The 21,545-nt window shown below is 46.1% G+C and overlaps 1 protein-coding gene across 10 annotated transcripts in view; it reads left to right on the forward strand.

Moving 5' to 3' along the window:
- Positions 1 to 21,545, forward strand: part of RAP1GAP2 (RAP1 GTPase activating protein 2) — a 445,551-nt gene that overhangs the window by 214,076 nt on the left and 209,930 nt on the right. For 9 of the 10 annotated variants that reach the window (XM_033423226.2, XM_033423229.2, XM_004267040.4 and 6 more), the window contains one exon: positions 550 to 4,908. The exons of the other annotated variant lie outside the window; for it this stretch is intronic. The gene's annotated coding sequence lies outside the window, so the exon portion shown is untranslated. Of the gene's footprint in view, positions 1 to 549; positions 4,909 to 21,545 lie in introns of those variants that run through there. 10 annotated transcript variants of the gene reach the window in all.

Below are 21,545 nucleotides of genomic sequence, written 5' to 3' on the forward strand. Positions count from 1 at the left end.
CCCTCCTTGTGTCTTTGGCCAGGGCTCTGGGCTGAGATGTGTCCTCCTTGTGCGTCCAGAGATGCTCTGGTCCCCTAAATATTGTGCGGGATGAGCCCAGGGAGGACCCTGCTCCCAGCCCCCAGCCAGGGGTGCATGAGGTTTACAGCAGAGCAGGGCATGGGTCCAGCACTCCACCACCGAGGCCTGGCCTCCTGCTAGGGCAGTTACTAGAGACCCTTCTGACTTCCCAGCCCTCTCCCTGCCAGGGGGCTCCCAGGGGTGTGAGTCACATTTGGAACCAAGGGGAGGGGCACGGCTGAGCCCACATTATGTAACCCTGATCTATGTAAATGGGAATGTTGACACTCACTCCGACTCCCATCATGTACTTCAGATGTCTGGTTCACCAAAGCGATGTTTCTGCCCAACTCCTCGGGCTGTAGAAAGTCTGCACCCTTGTATCTGGCAGCGTCCCGTCCTAAGAATATGTAGCCGTGGGCACATACGTCTCCTCTCTCCCTTTACCTACTATTTGGTCATCATCTCCCTTCTCCTTGTTTTTTCCAGGGAAGCCCGATTCTGTCTTGGAGAAGGCTCCTATTCCAGCAGTTTGGGGGTGCCGTCCACTACTCTGAGCGTCACAGGCCTGCATCTCCACTGGCCACCTGCCCACCAGACCAGCTGTCTGTCCCAGTGTCCTGACCTGGCCACAGTCCTGCCCATCCCTGCCAGCGCCTCCCCCTGTCTGGACAAGGCCTCTTTCCTCCAGGCCCCCCTGCTCCTGACCGCCTGATGTGATGTGTGTCTGGGTCATTTGTCATCTTGTTTTGTCTGCAGGGGAGCGAGTTGGGCAAGGGGGGATCTGGGTACCAGTCAGAGTCCAGAGAAGTAGAGAGAGTGGTGAGGTGGGCAGCAGAGACTGACAGCAGGTTGCTGCACCCAGGCAGGGGCAGCACCATGTCCTGGACATGGCAGGAAGGAGGCTGTAGCCACAGCAAATGCATTTAGTGGTGGTGGAGGGACCATTTTTCCAGGAACCCAGATTTGTAGCCATCCTCGAAGGTGTCCTGATAGAAGTCGGTTCTGCCGCTCCCACATGTCTGGAGCTCCCAAACATCTATTTCCTTCTGTGCTGGGAGTTTCTTATCCATCTGCTGACGTCAGGCCCAGGTTGCCTCTGTCCCTGCTGCCTGTGTATCTTGAGCCACGAGGCCAGTTGAAGCTGAGACCCGGCTGCGGGTAAGCGGGAGCGGGCGCCGGGTTCTTCCTGGACGTCCTCATTTCCCACAGGCTCCTGATGTGGTGGCGGTGGGAGAAGCCATCAGTCTTTCCCCTCTGAGCAGACGCTTTTCCGTTGAAGGGGTGGGCAACGGGAGTGGGAAGGCATTCAGGGAGAGCCAGCAGCAGGTCCTGGGCACTTGGCCGAGGAAAACCTCAGGGCCCAGGCCTAGGCTGGGATCCAAGTCTCTGCTGGTGGTGGAGGTTCGTGGGAGATGTAGAGAGTTACTTCAGCCCACCCACTTAGGCGGGAGCCCGAGAGAGGGGTAGGTGGGCCCCCTAAGAAACAGACCTGAGAAGTGGCCTTTACCCTCTCTTTGCTAATGGGGGTGCTCTGGGCAGGATCTGAAATGTGAGGGGCAACTGGTCAGGTTGGTTGGTGCTCTGGGGGGGGCTCTCTCCAGCTCCCAAGCCCTTTGGTCCTAGCAGGGCTCAATCCCTCCACCCCCCACCCCTAAGTCCTCCTCTTCCCCTCTCCAGCCACAAGGAGTCCGTAGGCATTTGTCACATCGGTGGGATTCCTGCAACTTGGGTCGCAGCTGGGTGCAGTTCAGACACTGCCTGTCACCTGCACCCCCAGCCAGAGCCACCTTTGCTGGGCTGAGCCAGCTTGCTCTCTGAGAGGCGGCCCCTCCTCCCTTCTCACCCATCTGAGTCTGCAGTGCGGCAGGTCATTTCTGCTGACTGGCCGTGGTGGGGTTTAAGGCAAGGTATCCTCCAAGTTAAACAGAGTCTGAAGAGCAGACCCTTGCGGTGCTACAGCTCCAAGCGTGTATGGGGCCTTAGAGACTCGGGGCTGCCAGGGTGACACAGGCTGGGCACCTGCTTTACTGAGCAGAGGACAAGGATTTCCAACCAAATGCTTTATTTGCATTGGGATCTGGGCCTATTCCCAAGGCAAGACATAGAAATGTTACGCTTGTTTTTGACTGATGTGACCATTTCCCTGTTGTTTTTGCTTTTAGAGCAAAACCTTGATCCTCATCCCCGACTCACGTGGACTTTGTGGGATCCTATTTACAGGCTGGGTGGACCTCTTCCCTCATGCTAGAAATGTGTTTGCTTAAAGTACTAGTCCGGTAAGATTTATTCTAGTTAGAAGGTCAACAAATGTCTGTTTAGCTTTTATTAAAAATCCCTGTAGCGGCACCACTGCTAGGCCTGCAGATTCTGGAGGCGTTCTGTTGGCTGGGTTTCTGAAGGAACTTGAAAGGTCAAACTGCATTTCTTTAAAAACTGTTCCAGGTTCTGGCTCGCTTCTCTGGGTAGCTGGTATTTACAGCTGCCTGGTGGTTGTGCTGTGCTGTGTTTGTCGTGGTCTGGGGGTCCTCTGGGGTTTTTAGGTTGTCTCCATTCTGTCCGACTTGAGAACCTTACAGCCACCTTCCCCGACTGCCCTGGCTGCTCTCCCTGCAGGCCCCACCTCTTGGGAGGGCTTTGCCCCCTGCCTCTGAGCCAGTGGCCAGGATGGCTGGGTGTGTCCAGAGAAACTGAGAGGCGCAGGTTGGGCCCCCTAAGAAACAGACCTGAGAAGTGGCCTCTACCCTCTGTTTGCTAATGGGGATGCTCTGGGCAGGATCTGAAATGTCCCTCCCTCTGGGTCCTGCCTCACCACATCTAGAAAGTTCATTCTGGTCATTCTGGCTTCCAGACCAGCCCCCGTGAAGTCCCAGGGCTGAGAGGCAGGGGGAGAACAAGGACAGGCCGGTCTCCCTTTGCCCCTCTGGACCATGGGACAGGCAGCTTGGGTTCCTGGAGGCTGCTTTTCCATCCCCCTCTTGCATCTGCTTTGCTCCAAAATGTCTTTCCTTTTATTGCCCCATCCAGTCTTGGGGCTCCAGGGTTGCTCAGGCCTCATCAGACCTTGTGACTAGACTCATCTGGATGGCGCTCTTGCTGGTATTTGAGGTGTTTCCTCATAGGAGAAGTGTTTCCTGGACGTAGCTCTGGCTCTGGGACCTGCCTGACTCACGGAAGAAACTATACTTTTCAGGCTCTGTCGGGCATCCATGTGCCTCTGCTGAGTCGATGCTTAAAAACAGATGCAGAAAGAGCTAGAGGGAGAAGGTCTCAGCTAGAGTTTCTGTCTATGCTAATGAATGGAAATGGTGTTTGCGGCAAAATATTCTGTGGTCCAGCCTTGTCAGCTTCATCTCCATGTCCAAGCCTTCCGGGCCCCTTCTCAGCATCTAATCCAACCGTGTCACCTTCCAGATGGGAAACTTCAGCTCCAGTGAAGGGAAAACAACTTGCTTGAGGTCACGTAGCCAGCTGGTGACAAAGCTGGGACGAGAACCCACAAGCAGGGCCCTTTCTTGGGCACCACCTTTCTTGGGCACCAACCCTATGGGGTTGGTGGGACAAGTGACTGCATTGACTCCATTTGGAGAAAGCCAGTGAGCGGGCGCCTCGGCACTGGCTGCGAGGTGTCAGCAGCCAGCGGTGCTGGTGGGCCTCAGTCTCTGTTCTTTTCATCAGGAGGGATGTTCCCTGGGATTTTTTAGGGAGAGCCATGCGGTTTTGGCTGTGGCTTGGGCAAAGAAAACAAAGAGGAAAAGAGATTCCCAGGGACTGTTCCTCGGTGACATCGGTTCTTCAACCCTTGTCTGTAATGGGAGTGGAGACCAGGGGAGAGATGCAGTTAACCAAACCTCGCTTTCCCCTTTTTAAGTTAAGGAGAAAAGTGGTAAAAGAAAAAACTCTTTTGACTCTCCCTGATCCTCAAACAAAGGTGGTCAGTAAAAACCTAGGCTCAAGGGCCGAGAGCCGGTTTCATGTTCCTACCCTAACTGTTTAAGGTGCCAACTCAAACACTACCTTCATTCAATTCTGAGTCAACAGAGACAGGTCTGTTGCGGGGGAATGATCAGGGTTCAAGTAGATCTTATGGCTACCCGTGGCCAGCAGGGACTCCACAGTTCCTCCCCCAGACACCAGGTACCCCTCTCTCAGAGGCAGGGTGAGTCAGCAGTTTGCCAGGGCTGTCCCTGCAGCCTGGGGGCCCGGCTGGGACATTTTGCTAGCCTCTGATGGCTGTTTTGCCACCAGCTCCTTACCCACTGCCATCCCACAGCTCCCTCCTTTCAGCTTTGGGAGAAAGGAGACAGCCCCCACTAAGGCCAAGGACAGAAGAGCCCTGCCTGGTGAGAGACTCTTGGGGGCAGGGGCACTGTCCTGTGCCTTATCAGCCCCAGGGGGAGGCTGTCTGGCTGGAAGACTGGAATTTAAATGCCATCGTTTCTGCTTTTGCGACATTTCTGCTTGGAAGTGTCAATCGCCCCTTCCCGCTCCTTAGCATGTGTGCCAGCTCTCCCCTGCCCCGGGCATTGTCTTTCCACACTCCAGCCTGGGTAGTGCTGTCGTTTAAGTGTGAAGAGATTCCTCTGTGTGCTAGAACCCGCAAAGTGTAGCTTGGAAATGATGATCCGTGTGATGATGACTTTTCTGTCTTTCCTCTTCGAGAGGAGGTGATTCATAGACCCCCCGACTGCGTATGTAATGTAAATAGTGTACATTTAATTTATTGCTATGGTAGCACATTGTATTTGTTAATGTATAAAACAAATTCTAAAAGGTTGACAAATGTATATTTTGTTGCTTAAATGTGTCTTTGCAGAAATTGACAATAAATAGGATATTTTGTGTCCATCAGAGTTCAGACTTCTTTGCTTGGGATCCCAGGCCTGAGCATCGCCTTTCAGGTCACCAGAGGTTGAGTCCATTTTCCCATGGGCTGCATCTGGCCTGTAGATGTGTTTATCAAGAATCCTCCCCACTCTGACCACCCCCCCCCGCCCCCGCAGTCTTCATCCTCGATATCCAATGAAGTTGCTCTTGCCTCACCCTTGATAGCTAACCAAGTTCCTGTCAATGATTTTCCATCCAATTCCTCACCCTGCCATGGGCTAGAAATCCCCATTTGTCCCTGTTGTATTTGGAGTTGAGTTCAATCTCTCTCCTCTCTCACAGTAACCTCAAATAAAGTCTTCCTTGCCTTTTGAACTCTGGGGCAATTTTTCTTTGACAGGTAGCTAACCTGCTCCCCTGCCCCAGCCCCTCTTTATTGTCTATACGTCCACACCAGTGTTGGATGGGGGAAGAGGGAGGCAGAAGACAGGAATAAGACATTTATTAGGCAAAAGGCCTGTGAAAAAAAATGGGCAGGGAGCTGAAGAAAGCTGAAGAGCTGTCAGACTGCGATGCAGTTCTGACCCCGAGTGAAGGGGAGATGGGAGGAAGCAAGGTGGGGTGGAGGCATCTTTTGATGTCAGTTCATTTCTAAGAAATTTCTAAGCAAGATGATTGCGGAGGCCCCTAGCCAAAGTCACTCCCCAGAGGAGTCCTGCGTATCACAAGAATGAGTCTAAAATCACTACCCCTGCCACACCCAGGCACTGGGTGGGAGGAAGCCTGTGGGAAGTCTGGCTTTGATGCCAACCATGGAACACAGCGATGGCTCTCAGAATGCAGCAGCTGGGACCGTTGGTCAATGATGCCCCCTGCAGCTGGAGACTGGAGAGGCACATTCTTGCGGTCACCATATAAACTCGCCCCAGTTTTGGCTGGTTACAATTTCCCCTTATTTGTGGATAGGGCCACCTTAGCACGGGGGGTGGTTATAGCCTCCTTTCTCTTGGTTCTCTCTGCCTCTGTGTCTGATATAAATCCTCCGTTGGTTCCTTGTGCTTGGCAGGCATTCAAATGCTGCTGTTTCGTCATAAAGCCCAGGATGAGAGAAATCTACATGCAGCCTTTGCTTAATGGTGTAAGAATTTCAAGCTCTGCTACCTCCTTGGTGTCCACTCAACTCTCAGCTTGGTCCCTTAGCCTCACCACCCACGCAGGTACCAATGTCTGCTGCTCTGTGCCGTCTCCTAGCACTCTTTCTCTTCATTCAGCATTTACCTTCTCCTTTCTCCAGACCCTAGCAGGGATAGGTGGTCTTGGCCATGTTAAGACAATCACCGTGCTTTGACTCATTGGAGGATATGTTTGTAGGACCCTCAATCTTGTAGGAATAGAGAGGGACAAGCCAAATGCTCTCCTTCTTTCATGGAGCCAGTCCCCCCCCGCCCCGGCCTTATATCGCCTGGGGAATGAAGTGGGGTGTTGGTTTTATGGCTGGTTCTAATGAAATGGTACCTCTCTGCAAGCCTGGAGGGGCTCCATGGCTGGCTCCAGCAATCCAGTGGTTCTCTGAATTTGCAGTGTGGACTTGGTGGGTCATGTCCTTGCTATGACTGATTCAAGCACCTGCCCTCAAACACTTAATGGTACCCCTGTGCTGCCGTGGCAGACACTGTTTATTGGAACCAGAGTGAAGTTCCAGAGAGAAACTCTGAGACGTAGTTATGACACCTAAGGGCAGTGATCCTCCACAGGGTACCCCCAGTCTCCATTTCTTCAGGCAGAGATAATACCTGTTGGGAGGATCAGGGTGTGGAAAAACCTTGTAGAAGCTCATCCCCACTTCAGACCAGCTCCCTCTACTCTCAGAACAGAAAATTGCTCTCATCTGGGGATGGCTTCTTAAGCATTTTTGCTTTAGGGTTCATAAGAATCATCTGGAGAGATTGTTAAGATGCAGATTTCAGGCACCATTCCAGAGGTTAGAATTCGATTGGGCTGGGTGGGTCCCAGGAATCTGCATTTTTAATGAGCACATGAAGAATTCTGATGCAGTCTTTCACTTTGGGAACCACTGATCCAGTCTGTAGTCTCTATATATGTCCCTCTCCTATTACAATAGTCTCAGGCCCAGTGAGAAAGGGATAGGGAACAGTGAAGGTGTGAGGGGTTTGAGAGGTGCCAGTCCCCCACCTAAGGAGATTGTCATTATCATTATCACAAATGTGGGAGAAATGTCTGTCCCAGCAAGACACAAACTCTTACAGGAAAATGAAAGGGAATCACTAGAGAGAACAGAATAGAGAAAGATAAATAAAACATGAAACTTGTAAGGAATAGCTTAAGATGAAAATGCATCATGGCTGCATGAATGACCAGGGCACCTTGTAATAAGAAACACTGGGAGAAAAGATGAGGTCACGCATGAAGCAGAGAGAAGGAATTTGTTGAAAAGAAAAAAAAAAAATCAGATCCTAAGAATTAAAAATTAAAATACAGCTAGAGCCTCTTTCTCCAATCCAATACACATTATCAGATGAGAGATGTGATGTGAGACTTCAGAAACCCACTAGCAATCTAGGAACAAAACAGCTGCTGGAAAGGGCTGAAGACAGCACCCCTGGGTGACGTGTTCCCGGTCACTAAGGATGTTAGAGGCAAAGTAATCTAGTAACTTCAGTAGGTAAACAAAAGGATGTGGTTGATGAATGGACTCCATCAAGGGGGATAATAACACGAAACAGCCCGTATGAAAGAAGGAGCAGAAACGAGCTGCCACATAAATGGCTCCACACGAAGACATACGAATGATTAGACAGACATAAGTGAGACTGTGTTACAGAAAAATGCAGACACTTTATGAGATAGACTGTGGAAAACGTGCTTGAATTATTAGATCAGATGAATTTTACGAATCACCTAAAAGACATTATATTAACATTTTTTAAAAATCTAAGAGTAACAGGGAAGTCTTCATAGCCTTGCTCTAAAATATCGGTAGGTTTTACAAGAACTTATCACTAATAAGGAATCTGAGGAAAAATCCAGGGAAAATAGACAACAAAGCCCAGATGAAATCCAGCTATGCCACTTAGTATAATAGTGAACGTAATGGAAAAGGATTTTAACTTGTTTAATTATAGAATTTTCTTTTTTTTGGCTGCACCGCGTGGCTTGCGGGATCTTAGTTCCCCGACCAGGGATCTAACCCAGGCCCATGGCAATGACAGCACCAAGTCATAACCACTGGACGGCTAGGGAATTCACTAGAATTTTCTACTAAGGAAGAGAGTTTCCAAAAACTAGAAAGGATAAATTTCCAGCAGATACTAAGAACTGGAATCTATTACAAGGATTCAGCAATGATAAAATTATGATCTAAGATTTTAATTCAGTGACTAATGAATGCTAGCCCGTGTTGACTAGGATGACTCTGTGGAGCGTGAAGCCAGTTCAAACTAGTTTAAGCTGAACTTAAACTAGTTCAGCTTAACTAGATGGATGGTAGTTCCGAGCCACCTGCCTTTCTCCTCAGAGAGCTCTGTGTCTCTGTATGAGCTGGATATTGGCATGTCCTCATGGAGGGCCGTCTTTCTGTTTGATGAACACACTGATCACAAAGCATTTCTGTCGTGTTAGCGCTATCTGTGGAAGGAGGGGGACTCAGCCTCCGGCATTTCACCTCAGAGAGAGCTGTCTCTCCGTCTGAATAAGAGAGCTGGACATTTGTCTTTTCTTCACAGAGCTCTTTCTTCTGTCTGAAGAACATGGCCGGCCATTTGGGATTTCTCCTCGTAAACAGGTGTCTCCTTCCTAAGGTGGAGTGTTGGCAATCTGGCATTTCTCCTCAGACTGTGGTCTCTCTTTCTGAGGTGGAGAACCGGCCATCGGGTACTTTTTGTCACAGAGTTTTGTCTCTCTGTCTGAAAAAGGCAGATGGCCATCAGGAATTTCGCCTCCCAGTGTGCTGTGTTTGTTTGAAGAAGAAGCCTGGCTCTCCAGCACCTCCTAGAGACCGTCTCTGACTGGATGGTAGGTCAGGGTTTCCTGTTTTTCTCCTCAGAGAGCTCTCTTTCTCTGTATGAGCCGAGCGCTAGCCTTCGGGCATTTCTCCTCAGAGTGTGTTGTTTCTGTCTGAGTTGGAGACCCTGCTGTCAGGCACTTCTCATCTCAGAGCTCTTTCTCTGTCAGGAAAAGTGAACTGCTTGCCCCGAATGTCTCCTCACAGGGCGCTGTGTCTGACTGAAATGAGGTCAGAGTCCGCGCCATTCTTTTTCCAGCGCACTCTTTTTTGGTCTGAGGTAGAGCCCCGGTGGCTTGCATTTCTTTCCCTCCAGTGCTGTCTCTCTGTCGGAGGCGGAGTTCTCACCACTCAGGCTGTCTCCTCATAGAGCTCTGTCTCTGTTAAAAGAGGAGGGTCGACTTCCCGCGATTTCTTTGCATAGGACACCGTCCCTGTGTCGGAGGAGGAGGCCAGCGCTTTGCCGTTTCTCCTCCTAGCCGGCTGTCTCTCTGGAAAAGAGTGCCTGCTGGCCACCGAGCATTTCTCCTCATAGGGGGTTTTCTCTCTGTCTGAAAGAGGGAGCCGGCCGGCCAGCATTTCTCTTCCTAGAGCGCTGCCTCTGTCTTAAAAGGAGGGCCGACACTCAGGCATATCACCTCACAGAGCACGGTTTCTCTTTCTGAAATAGAAGGCTGGCGTTTGTCATTTCTCCTCATTGTGCTCTGTAAAGCAACAATACTCCAATAAAAATAAATAAAAATAAAGTGGGTCAACCCTTCGGCACTGCTCCTCATGGAGCTCTGTCACTGTGGAGGCCAAGAAGGCCTGGGCATCCGGCCTAATCTCCTCAGGAAGCTCTCTCCCTCTCTCTCTTTCAAGTGGAGTGCCGGCCACCTGGCATTTCTCCTCACAGTGCGCTGTGTTTATTTCTAGGTGCTGGGCTGTCCATGGGGGCATTTCTCTTCCTGGAGGGCTGTCTTTCTGGTTCTTCTGCGTGCGCTCGGCAAGCTCTCAGGCCTCACTCGGCAAACCCTTGGAGCGTAGGCGCATGCGTCGGCTCCAGGTTCGGCTTCCGCGGTATCTGGCGCAGGCGCGGAACACGCAGGGCGGTCAGGCGGTGCTCATCGCGTCCGAGGAGCAGTCCGAGGTGTTCACGCTGCCGAAGATGAGCGCCAAGACCAAGTTCAAGCTGACGGCCCACGAGGGCTGCTGCGACGACTATGCCGAGGCCTGCCTGGCCTGCCTCACCAACCTGGGCGACGTCCTAGTTTTCCCGGCACCGGATGCTTGCAGCGCGCACAGCTTCTCCAGTGCCCGGGGCCTGCGGTGCGCGACAGCCAGCAGCACCCAGTGGCCAGTGGCTTCTCCCAGCGACAGCCTCTTCTTGCACTTGCTGGTTCGTCCTCTCCAGAGTTTGCCGTGAAGTCTGAAACTGGCACCCTCTACGTGGAGGGCAAGGAGAGACCGAAGAAAGAGGCAGACCACTCCAGATTGGTAGGTGCAGGTTTAATAAGCAAGGGAACTTACTCCCGAGGTTTATCTTGGGTGGCCGCGAGAGAAGTAGATCTCTGCACCTGCCTGGCGGAACCTTAAAAGTGTATACAGGGGGCTTCCCTGGTGGCGCAGTGGTTGAGAGTCCGCCTGCCAATGCAGGGGACACGGGTTCGTGCCCTGGTCCGGGAGGATCCCACATGCCGCGGAGCGGCTGGGCCCGTGAGCCATGGCCGCTGAGCCTGCGCGTCCGGAGCCTGTGCTCCGCAACGGGAGAGGCCCGCGTACTGCAAAAAAAAAAAAAAAAAAAAAAAAAAGTGTATACAGAGGTCCTAACTCGGTTCAGTCATGTACAGCCAGACCTCTCAGCTACACATTACTATCTCAAGGCCGTGTACCTGAGGCAGCTTCTAGCAGGGAAGGCAGCAGGAGCGGAGGGTGAGGAACCTCAGATTTCCTGGGTCCAGCTCTTGGGTCTGCCAGTGGTTAGGTCCCCTCGGTGGCCTCCTCCATCTCCCCTCTCCTGCCTCCCCCAGTGCCAGGTGGTTTATAGCCTTGTGCCTCCAGTGAAACACTTCCCTGAGAACAGAGGGTGGGTTTCCAGCAAGTTCTGCTGGTGTGGGACCATGGTGACTCCTTTTCTTTTTCCATCGAGTGACCCAAGGCCCACAGGCTCTGGGTCTCAGGCCTAGGGGGAGCCCCTTCCTCAGGCACTAGATCTCTGCCCCAGGGGTGGTGGCTGCTTACTTCTGCTATTCCTGTATTCTTCAGCGTTCTCTTCACTTCCCAGCAGTCAATCCCTCATTACTCCAACCCTGTTATAGTTAATAATTCTTTTTGTTAAACTTTCCTTATTCAGGCTACTATGTGGTTTCTCTCTCCTGATTGGACCCAGATGGATAGACCAGGTTTCTTATTTTCTCTGCTAAAAACCTTTCCATAGCACACAGGCCCACATCACTCTCATTAAAGAGTCAGTCCAGGGCCAGTATTTAGTTCTATTCAGAGTCCCATGAGGGAGAATCTGATTGGCCCAAGAAGGTCAGGTGATAACCTCCTAGTCCAATCAGCTAAAGCCAGGGGATTGGGGCATGTGGCCACCACAAAGAGCAGTTAAAGCGTCGTTGGGACCTGGGCAGGTTCCCAGCAGGTGTCTACTACAGAACCCTGTTTATTAAAGGTAAATGAGTGTATGGAAACCTGGGACATGCTGATAACCTAAAAATACCTGGCCATTTAATGAATGTGGAAAAATTAATAATGATGCTGGAGAAATATTGATACTCTACATGTTCTTACTGACCTTTTTCCTACTGACTTTAAAAAACAGCTTTATTAAGGTATAATTGACAAATAAAAATTGTAGTATATATTTAAGGTATACAACTCAATGTTTTAATATATGTGTATATTGTGAAATGATCACCACAATCAAGCTAATTAACATTTTTGTAGCCTCACATTAGTTACCATTTCCTCCTCCGCCCCCTCCTCTTCCTCCTTCTCCCCCTGCTCTTCCACCACCTCCTCCTTCTCTTCCTTCTTCTTTCTCTCCTTCTTCTTGGTGAGAATACTTAAGATCCACTCTTAGCAAATTTCAAATACACAATACAGCACTGTTAACTATATTACTATACTGTACCTTAGATCTCCAGAAGTCATTCAAGCTTTGTACCATTTGACAAATATCACCTCATTCACTAACCCTCTCCCTACCATCTGGCAACCACCATTATATCCCTGCTTCTATGAGTTTGAATATTTTATTTTATTGAAGTATAGTTGATTTACAATATTTTATTAGTTTCAGGTATACAACATAGTGATTCGATATTTTTGTAGATTATACTCCATATAAAGTTATTATAAAATATTGGCTATATTCCCTGTGCTGTGCAATATATCCTTGTAGCTTATTTATTTTATACATAGTAGTTTATGCCATTTAATCCCCTACCCCTTCCCTCTCCCCACTGGTTTGTTCTCTATATCTGTGAGTCTGCTTCTTTTTGTTTCATTCATTCATTTGTTTTATTTTTTTTAGATTCTACATATAAGTGAAAACATACAGTATTTGACTTTCTTTGACTTATTCCACTAAGTGTAATACCTTGCAGGTCCATCTATGTTGTTGCAAATGACAAAATTGCATTCTTTTTTATGGCTGAGTAATATTCCATCGTATATATGTGAATATATATATGTATATCTCATATCTTCTTTATCTATTGATCTGTTGATAAACACTTAAGTTGCTTCCATATCTTGGCTATTACACATAATGCTGCTATGAACATTGGGGTACATGTATCTTTTTGAATTAGTGTTTTTGTTTTCCTTGGATATACATCCAGGCATGGAATTGTTGGATCATATGTTAGTTCTATTTTTAGTTTTTTAAGGAAACTCCATAGTCTTTTCCATAATGGCTGCACCAATTTACATGCCGACCAACAGTGTGCTAGGGTTTGCTTTTCTCCACATCCTCACCAGCATTTGTTACTTGCAATCTTTTTGATGATAGCCATTCTGAGAGGTGTGAGGTGATATCTCATTGTGGTTTTTATTTGCATCTCTCTGATAATTAGTGATGTTGAGCATCTTTTCATGTGCCTGTTGGCTATCTTCTTTGGAAAAATGTCTATTCAGGTCTTCTGCCCATTTTTTAAATGGGTTTTTTTTTAATTGAGTTGTATGAACTGTGTATATATTTTGGATATTAACCTCTTATCAGTCATATGATTTGCAAATATTTTCTCCCATTCAGTAGGTTGTCTTTTCATTTCGTCACTGGTTTCCTTTGCTGTGCAAAAGCTTTTAAGTTTAATTAGGTCCCATTTGTTTATTTTTGCTTTTGTTTCCTTTGCCTTAGGAGACAGATCCAAAAAAAATATTGCTATGATTTATGTCAAAGAGTGTTCTGCCTGTGTTTTCTTCTAGGAGTTTTATGGTTTCCGGTCTTTCATTTATGTCTTTAATCCATTTTGAGTTTATTTTTGTATTAGTTGTGAGGAAATGCTTTAATTTCATTCTTTTACATGAATTTGACTATTTTAGATTCCACATGCAAGTGAGATCATGCAGTATTTGTTTTTCTGCGTCTGGCTTATTTCCGTTAGTATAATGTCTTCCAGGTTCATCCATGTTGTGGCAAATGGCAGGATTTCCTTCTTTTTTCAAAAGCCTTAATAATATTGCATTTTATATATATATACCACATTCTCTTTATCCATTCATCTATTCATGGCCATTTATTGTGAGTAATGCTGTAGTAAACATGGGAGCGCAGATATCTCTTCAATATTCCGATTTCAGTTCCTCTGGTGATATACCCAGAAATGAGATTGCTGGATCATATAGCAGTTCTATTTTTAATTTTTAAGGAAACTTCATACCGTTTTCCATAATGGCTGTATCAGTTTATATTTCCAACAACTGTGGATAAAATTGGACCCTTATTTCACACCACATAAAAAATCAATTCAAGGGCTTCCGTGGTGGCGCAGTGGTTGAGTGTCTGCCTACCGATGCAGGGGACGCGGGTTCGTGCCCCAGTCCGGGAAGATCCCACATGCCGCGGAGCGGCTGGGCCCGTGAGCCATGGCCGCTGAGCCTGCGCGTCTGGAGCCTGTGCTCCACAACGGGAGAGGCTGCAACAGTGAGAGGCTCGCGTACCTCAAAAATAAACCAAAAAAACCCAAAAAAAACCAATTCAAAATGGATTAGACTTAAATGTAACACCTGAAACCTTAAAAACTAATTTAAGAAAACACAGGGAAAAGGCAACAATTATTTTGGATATGACAGTAAAAGCATAGGCAACAGAAGCAAACAAGTGGGATTACATCAAACTAAAAAGCTGCACAGCAAAGGAAACAATCAACACAGCAAACAGGGAACCTATCGAATGGGTTTTGTAAGCCACGTACCTGATATGATGTAATGTCCAAAATGTATAAGGAACTTATACAACTTAATAGCAGAAACCCAAATAGCCCAGTTACAAAATGGGCAAAGGGACCTGAATAAACATTTCTCAGATGAATAGTTACAAATGGCCGATAGGTACAAGAAAAAGTGCTCAACATGACTAATCATCAGGGAAATGCAAATCAAAACCACAGTGACTTGGCACCTCACACCTGTTAGGATGGCTCTTATCATAAAGCCAAAGATTACAAGTGTTGGCAGGAATGTGGAGAAAGGGGAACCCTCCCACTGACTTCTAATAATACTACTCTACCCCATTATTTAAATGGTTGCATAGTATTCCATTTTATGTATGTTTGAATGATTACTTAACCAGTCTTTTTGCAACTGCAAGCAGTGCTACAAAGAATATTCTTCTACATAAGTCTTTGTGTTTACAGGCAAGTATATCTACAGGATAAATGCCTGAAGTATTATTGTAACAAGGGGAATGTGCATTTTGCATTTTGATCGGTTCTGCCAAGCTGCCCTTAACACAGCCTACATTAATTTACCACTCTACAAGAATGTATGAAAGTACCTTATTTCCCTCACTATCAATAAACTTCTATACTTTTGCCTTTCTGATAGGTGAACTATAATATTACATTATAGTTTTAATTTACATTTTTCAAAACTCATGGGTGTGATTGAGCATCTTCCCTATGTTTAGAAGGTATTAGCATTTCTTTTTCTGTGAATTGTTAATGCCCTTTGTCATTTTCTCTTGGGTTGTTGGCCTTTTTCATTCTGGTTTGATTTTTTAATATTAAGGAAATTAGTCCTTTGGCATTCATGTTGGCAGTGTTCCTTCAGCTTGTTCTCATCTTTTGGCTCCTTTTATGCTGTGCAAAGTTAAAGTTTTTTAAGTTTAGTCAAATTTATCGGTTCTATCAGCTAGGAATATATTCAGCTACAGGAAATAAAAAGCCAACTAACAATGGCTTGAAAAGATGGGAGAATATTTGTTACATGTGACATGCAGGGAAAAATTAGGGCATCAGTGGAAAACTGCATTGTCTAGAACACAATGGGTTATTCTGATTCTATCGGATTTATTTTACAACTTTGTAAGTTTTAGATAACTGATAGCAAAACAAAATAATTCTAGTCTATAGACATACAAATGAATTATGCCCAGTAGAGGGATAACTCTCCTCTACTGTCCCCCTCAATGGCAAAACCAGTTTGTTTGTACATTTCAATATTCCTCATCTACATATGTATCTGTTCTTTGGACTGTAGCACCTTGGCAGTGTTAAAATCTTTAACACAAGTTCATTTTTATAATATATGAGAGCCATGATTTTACCTTACTTTGAAAATTATCTTTTAACAAATACAAAGTCTGAAGGTAGGCAGTTTAGGGGCTCAGTGATGCCATCAGGGAACCAGGGTTTCGCCATTTTTTTCTGCCTCACTATCGTTTTTTTAAAAATTAATTAATTTTATTTTTGGCTGCGTTGGGTCTTCGTTGCTGGGCGCGGGCTTTCTCTAGTTGCAGTGAGCAGGGGCTACTCTTTGTTGTGGTGCGCGGGCTTCTCATTGTGGTGGCTTCTCTTGTGGAGCACGGGCTCTAGGCGCGTGGGCTTCAATAGTTGTGGCTCACAGGCTCAGTAGTTGTGGTACACAGGCTTAGTTGCTCCGCGGCATGTGGGATCTTCCCCGACCAGGGATCGAACCCGTGTCCTCTGCGTTGGCAGGCGGATTCTTAACCACTGTGCCACCAGGGAAGTCCCGGCAATCACTTTTAACTCCTTAAGCATTTAACCCCCCTGGTTGTTCCTGCCATATTGTTTGATGATATCCTTATATTGATATTTATTGATCAATTTTAGTATATTTAGTGTCTTTCTCTAAGGACAGATGGAAGTAGTTCTCTTAACCCTCCTTCCCTCTTTCATCAGTATCTTCAGTTATGTGAGCAATCAAGGTGTACTAGTCATTATAATGATATAAATTTTGCTCACTATAAAGTAGAATTTCATTTTCTTTCTTATACAGCTTTATGTTTTTCCCCAGAGAGAATAGTTACCTCAGTTGTAACTTATCTACTTTCTCATATACAGTCTCATTGCGTTCTTGAAGTCCTACTGAGTTTACTTTTTTCCTGGCAAAAAGCTTTGTCTTTTTGCTCCAATTTGTCCTGGTTGCTTTCTAGGTTTACCTGTACAACCATCATACAGGGATTTCTGTTTTGCTGTTCTCCTGGGCTAAACCTGTGCTTTTCTGGATCCCATGAACTCCTTGTTCTTGATTTAACCCTTGATTTTGCTCGGGCTGGTACCTCCAGGAGCTTCTTAAGAAAGAATGGAGACAACCTTTTTGAGTCCTTTCATATCTGAAAATGTCTCTATTCTGCCTGTACACTAGATTACCATTTTGGCTGGAAATTCTGGATTGTAAATATTTATTTCCACAGAGATTTGAAGGCATTACTCCACTGTCTTCTAGCAATCAGAATAACCATTCTGATTCTTGAGCTTTTACAGTTGATTATATTTCTTTTCTTGAAGAGTTTATGATCTTCATATGCAATTGATGTGAAATTTTTTTTTTTTTTTGGCTGCGCCATGTGGCACATGGGAACTTAGTTCCCCGACTAGGGATCGAACCTGTGCCCCCTGCATTGGGATCACGGAGTCTTATCCACTGCGCCAGCAGGGAAGTCCCCTACACTATCCTCTTATTGTTATTAATAGTTTCAATTGACTCTTTTTATGTTTCCAAGTATACATTTATCTCCATATAACAAAAATTTTGTCTCCCCTTTTCTGGTGAATGGGATCTTCTTTTCCTCCACAACATCTTTTAAGTCTTTGACGCTAGAATATAGGAAAGCCATAGCCTTCTTTCATTTCTTTCCCTCTTTCTTTCTGTATACCCGTACATAACACATTCTGCACACAAATATATCTTTCTTCCAAATACCTTACTGAATTCTTTAGTTTTTAGTGGATTTTTCAGGTTTTTCAGCTATAAATCATTTTACCTGACATACTGATAGTTTCTTTCTTACTTTTTTCTTTCCAGTTAACTGCCCTGCCCCCTCTAAAGTCTTATAGCTTGGTCAGGCTCTCCAAAACTTTAAATGAAATTGATGAGAGTAGGGGTATTAATATCCGTCTCGACTTTAACAGGAATTCTTCTGGTGTATCACACAGTCTGAGATTCATTGTGGTCTTCCGAGTCTTTATTGAATTAAGGTTTCTTTGAATACCTAGTTTACTGAGAATTTTTTTGTTTTTAAACTCAGTAATCGATGTTAAATTTATCAGTGCCTTTGTTCGTTTAACGATCTGACTGTTGTCATTGCGCATTGTTTAAAAAAAATGTAATCCTGGACTTAATCTGCTCGTATTTTATTTAGAAATTTTGCATCAAACGCCTTCACAAAGGAGAGAGCCCGGGCAGTGGGAGCGGGCGCCTGGTGCTCGTGGGAAAGAATTACTTAGTTTTAAGGAAGAATAAGAGGGTCCGGGACTGTTTGCTCTCCAGTGGACCGGGAGGGTCAACAGGGACATCCTTTCTTCTGAGCTTGGGGAACACTACGAAGGTAGGAAGCAGATTTTAAGTTTCTAATAATGACGCTGAGATTTCTGCCAGACCGCCACTGGATGGCGCGCGCAACCAGCGGAACCAGCGGGCGTCGCTCCGCGGCGTTTGGGGAAGGATAATTAGAGCGCTCCTCCGAGCTTTTCATTAGCTAGTTCTGCAGGAGTCCCGCCTTTCCGGTCTCCTCATTGGCTGTCGGCCCAGGAGGGGTGTGCGTCTTTGGTTAGCCCCTCCCGGGGTCTTGAAAGGGGTGAAGGGCCGACCGAGAGGTCCGGATTTACAAGGACCTATCAACCAGGGCCTCCCGTTGGTCAATCAAACAGGAGGCCCTCCTCCGCAAGACTTCCCATTGGCTTCTGCCGCGCGCCTGTCGCTTTGGCTTTGGAGTGGCTGAGGTTCTCCTTAGCAGTTTAGCCGGGCTTCCTTGGCGGAGCCGATGCACTTCGGATGGATTTTATGCCTCTTTGGTGCTGTTTGCCTTAGACCCCCGGCACACAGGGATGGACGAGCTTCGGGAGACAGCTGGAACTGGGGCGGAGTTAGGGGGCTCATCAGTGCCTCCCTCAGTAGAAAACGGCTGGAGCCGGGGGAGCGATGTCTTTCCTATGGGCTAGAGATCTGGAGTATGGGGTAGAGTCCTGAATGGGGAAGGAGATCATTGTGGGCTGCTCCTACCCTTTCCTGCCAGAGCTGGGAAGGCGTGTTCCTTCACTTGTGTCTATCCCTAATAAACACATTACACTCCAAACTCCATCTCAGCAGCTGCTTCTGGAGAACGCAACCTGTGACACTGCCTTGATGGCATCATCGCTCACCACTCTAATTATTTCAGACTGCCTAAAACTCTGCATATACCGTGCTGTTTAAAGTTCCTGTGCTTTTATTCAGACCATTCCCTTTGCCTCAGTTTTCCTTCTTACTTTCTTTTTTTTTTTATCAACATAACTCCTTCTTCCTGTCCTTCCAGACCCAGCTCAGGGGATATCTCCTCCTTGGCTTCTGTCCCTTGGTTTGGTTTGCCTATCTATGCTCTCCCACCTCCCTGTGTTTACGGGATACTACTTACCTGGTGGGTGCAGTATGAGGTGTGTCTTGCACCCAGACGTGATGGACTCTAGAGCAAGAAGGGACCCAGGACTGCCTGACAGGGTGATTGTGGCTCTGCAGTGGGAGCAGCAATAGTGTAACTCCTTTGGGTCAGGTAGCAGTGAGGGGGTTATTTGCCTGCAGGTGGGAGGGACAAAGTATGGAAGGTCAGGTTGGAGACAGAGAAGTGCCCTGAGTTGCTAGTGAAATCTGGGGAAAACAAGGAACACTCATACCCAGAGGAACCAGCTGCTGCATGCAGTCCCTTATCCTGGTAAAAATTCTTATTTAGACCTAACTCTTACCGAAAACAGTGCAGAATGCAGGCCTCCATTTTAACTTCACCCTCACCCAAGCCAGTGATATACAGAGACAAAGGATAGTTAAATAGGGAATCTCAGCTACAAACAGAAGTGCATACATCAGGAATCACCAGCTATTTCAAAAACATAAAATCATGAAAGTGTGATGATGAATAGAGAACTAAACAAAAGGAAGAACTTACACCCAAGGAAATAGACCAAACTGAGGAAGAACAAGACCTCCAGATAATTGTAAGAGTATCTTCAGAGAAATATCGCAGGGTAGCAATCCATGAAACAAGGACAGTTGTGTAAAAGAACCAGTTGGAGTTCTTGCAAATGAAAAATGTAATCGTTAAAATAAAAAAATTGAATAAATGTTCCAAGTAGCAGAATGTTCAGATCTAACATCTGAAGTGAGGTAAAAGGTCAGCCTGATGATTTTTCCTAAGTCATGGCACATAGGGATAAGGAGATGTGAAATATGAAAGGTTCGAGGACAGGGAGTTCACTTCCAGCTATGACTTTGGGTCAGAGGGTGGAAACTTCCCAGGTTCCATTCAGGTCTTTTATTTTTCATGCACAGGAAGTCCAGTTCTACATCCCACTGAGATGAGTCCTCTGACTTCAACTCCTGGCTTGATGGGAGGTAAAGTCCCAAACCCCTAAGCTTCCCAGTAGTCCCAGAGGCCACCAGTTCAACTCCTTGCTGCTAAGGGTTCACTTTCCACCTCTGGTATCTGATCATTTTTCCTTCTAGTCTTTAAAAGACTATTTTTAAATTAAAAATATATCATCCAGATCTTCTTTGTGTTTAGAGAGAAAATACATGTGTTTCCCACATTTTGATCAAACCCAATGGCAAATCATACTTTCAGATCATTTAAAAATTAAAAAAATTAATTAGGAATAATTTCAAGCATACACTATAATATGGTGAATAATTTTAGATGCATATGTACTCTCTACAAAAATTAAATTATATTATTTTGTTACCTTATTGTGTCACTTCTCTCTCAAAAAAAATTTTAAATGTTATAAATACCACTAAAGCACATTCCAGTTCCTTTCTCAAAGGAGCCATTTTCCATTTGATGTGAATCATTTTCATGTATGTTTGTATTTTAGGACAACATATCTCAAACTTTTGGTTTCAGGATACATTTACATTCTTAAAATTTTGAAGACCCCCAAGAGCTTTGGTTTTTGTGATTTGTAAACGTATTTGTTAATTAAAAAACCAATAATGTGCCTTTTATATGTTATCATAAGGATTTTATTATTATTTTTAATAGATCTTTATTGGAGTATAATTGCTTCACAATACTGCGTTAGTTTCTGTTGTACAACAAAGTGAACCAGCCATATGCATACATATATCTCCATATCCCCTTCCTCTTGAGCCTCCCTCCCACCCTCCCTATCCCACCTCTCTAGGTCATTGCAAGGTGATCTCCCTGTGCTATGCTGCTGCTTCCCACTAGCTATTTTACATTCAGTAGTGATATATGTCGATGCTATTCTCACTTCGCCACAGCTTCCCCCTCCCTGCTCCACCGTGTCCTCAAGTGCATTCTCTATGTCTACGTCTTTATTCCCACCCTGCCACTAGGTTCATCAGTTCCATTTTTTTTTTTAAGATTCCATAGATATGCGTTAGCATATGGTATTTGTTTTTCTCTTTCTGACTTACTTCACTCTGTATGGCAGACTCTAGGTCCATCCACTTCACTACAAATAACTCAATTTTGTTTCTTTTTATGGCTGAGTAATATTCCATTGTATATATGTGCCACATCTTCTTTATCCATTCATCTGTTGATGGACACTTAGGTTGCTTCCATGTCCTGGCTATTGTAAATAGAGCTGCAATGAACATTGTGGTACGTGACTCTTTTTTTTTAATTTTTTTATTTTTGCTGTGTGGGGTCTTCGTTTCCGTGCGAGGGCTTTCTCTAGTTGTGGCAAGCGGGGGCCACTCTTCATCGCGGTGCGCGGGCCTCTCACTATCGCGGCCTCTCCTGTTGCGGAGCACAGGCTCCAGACGCGCAGGCTCAGTAGTTGTGGCTCACGGGCCCAGTCGCTCCGCGGCAGGTACAAGACTCTTTTTGAAGTATGGTTTTCTCAGAGTATATGCCCAGTAGTGGGATTGCTGGGTCATATGGTAGTTCTATTTTTAGTTTTTTAAGGAATCTCCATACTGTTCTCCATAGTGGCTGTATCAATTTACATTCCCACCAACAGTGCAAGAG

The sequence above is a fragment of the Orcinus orca genome, chromosome 19, assembly GCF_937001465.1.
Source record: "Orcinus orca chromosome 19, mOrcOrc1.1, whole genome shotgun sequence".
NCBI lineage: Eukaryota > Metazoa > Chordata > Mammalia > Artiodactyla > Delphinidae > Orcinus > Orcinus orca.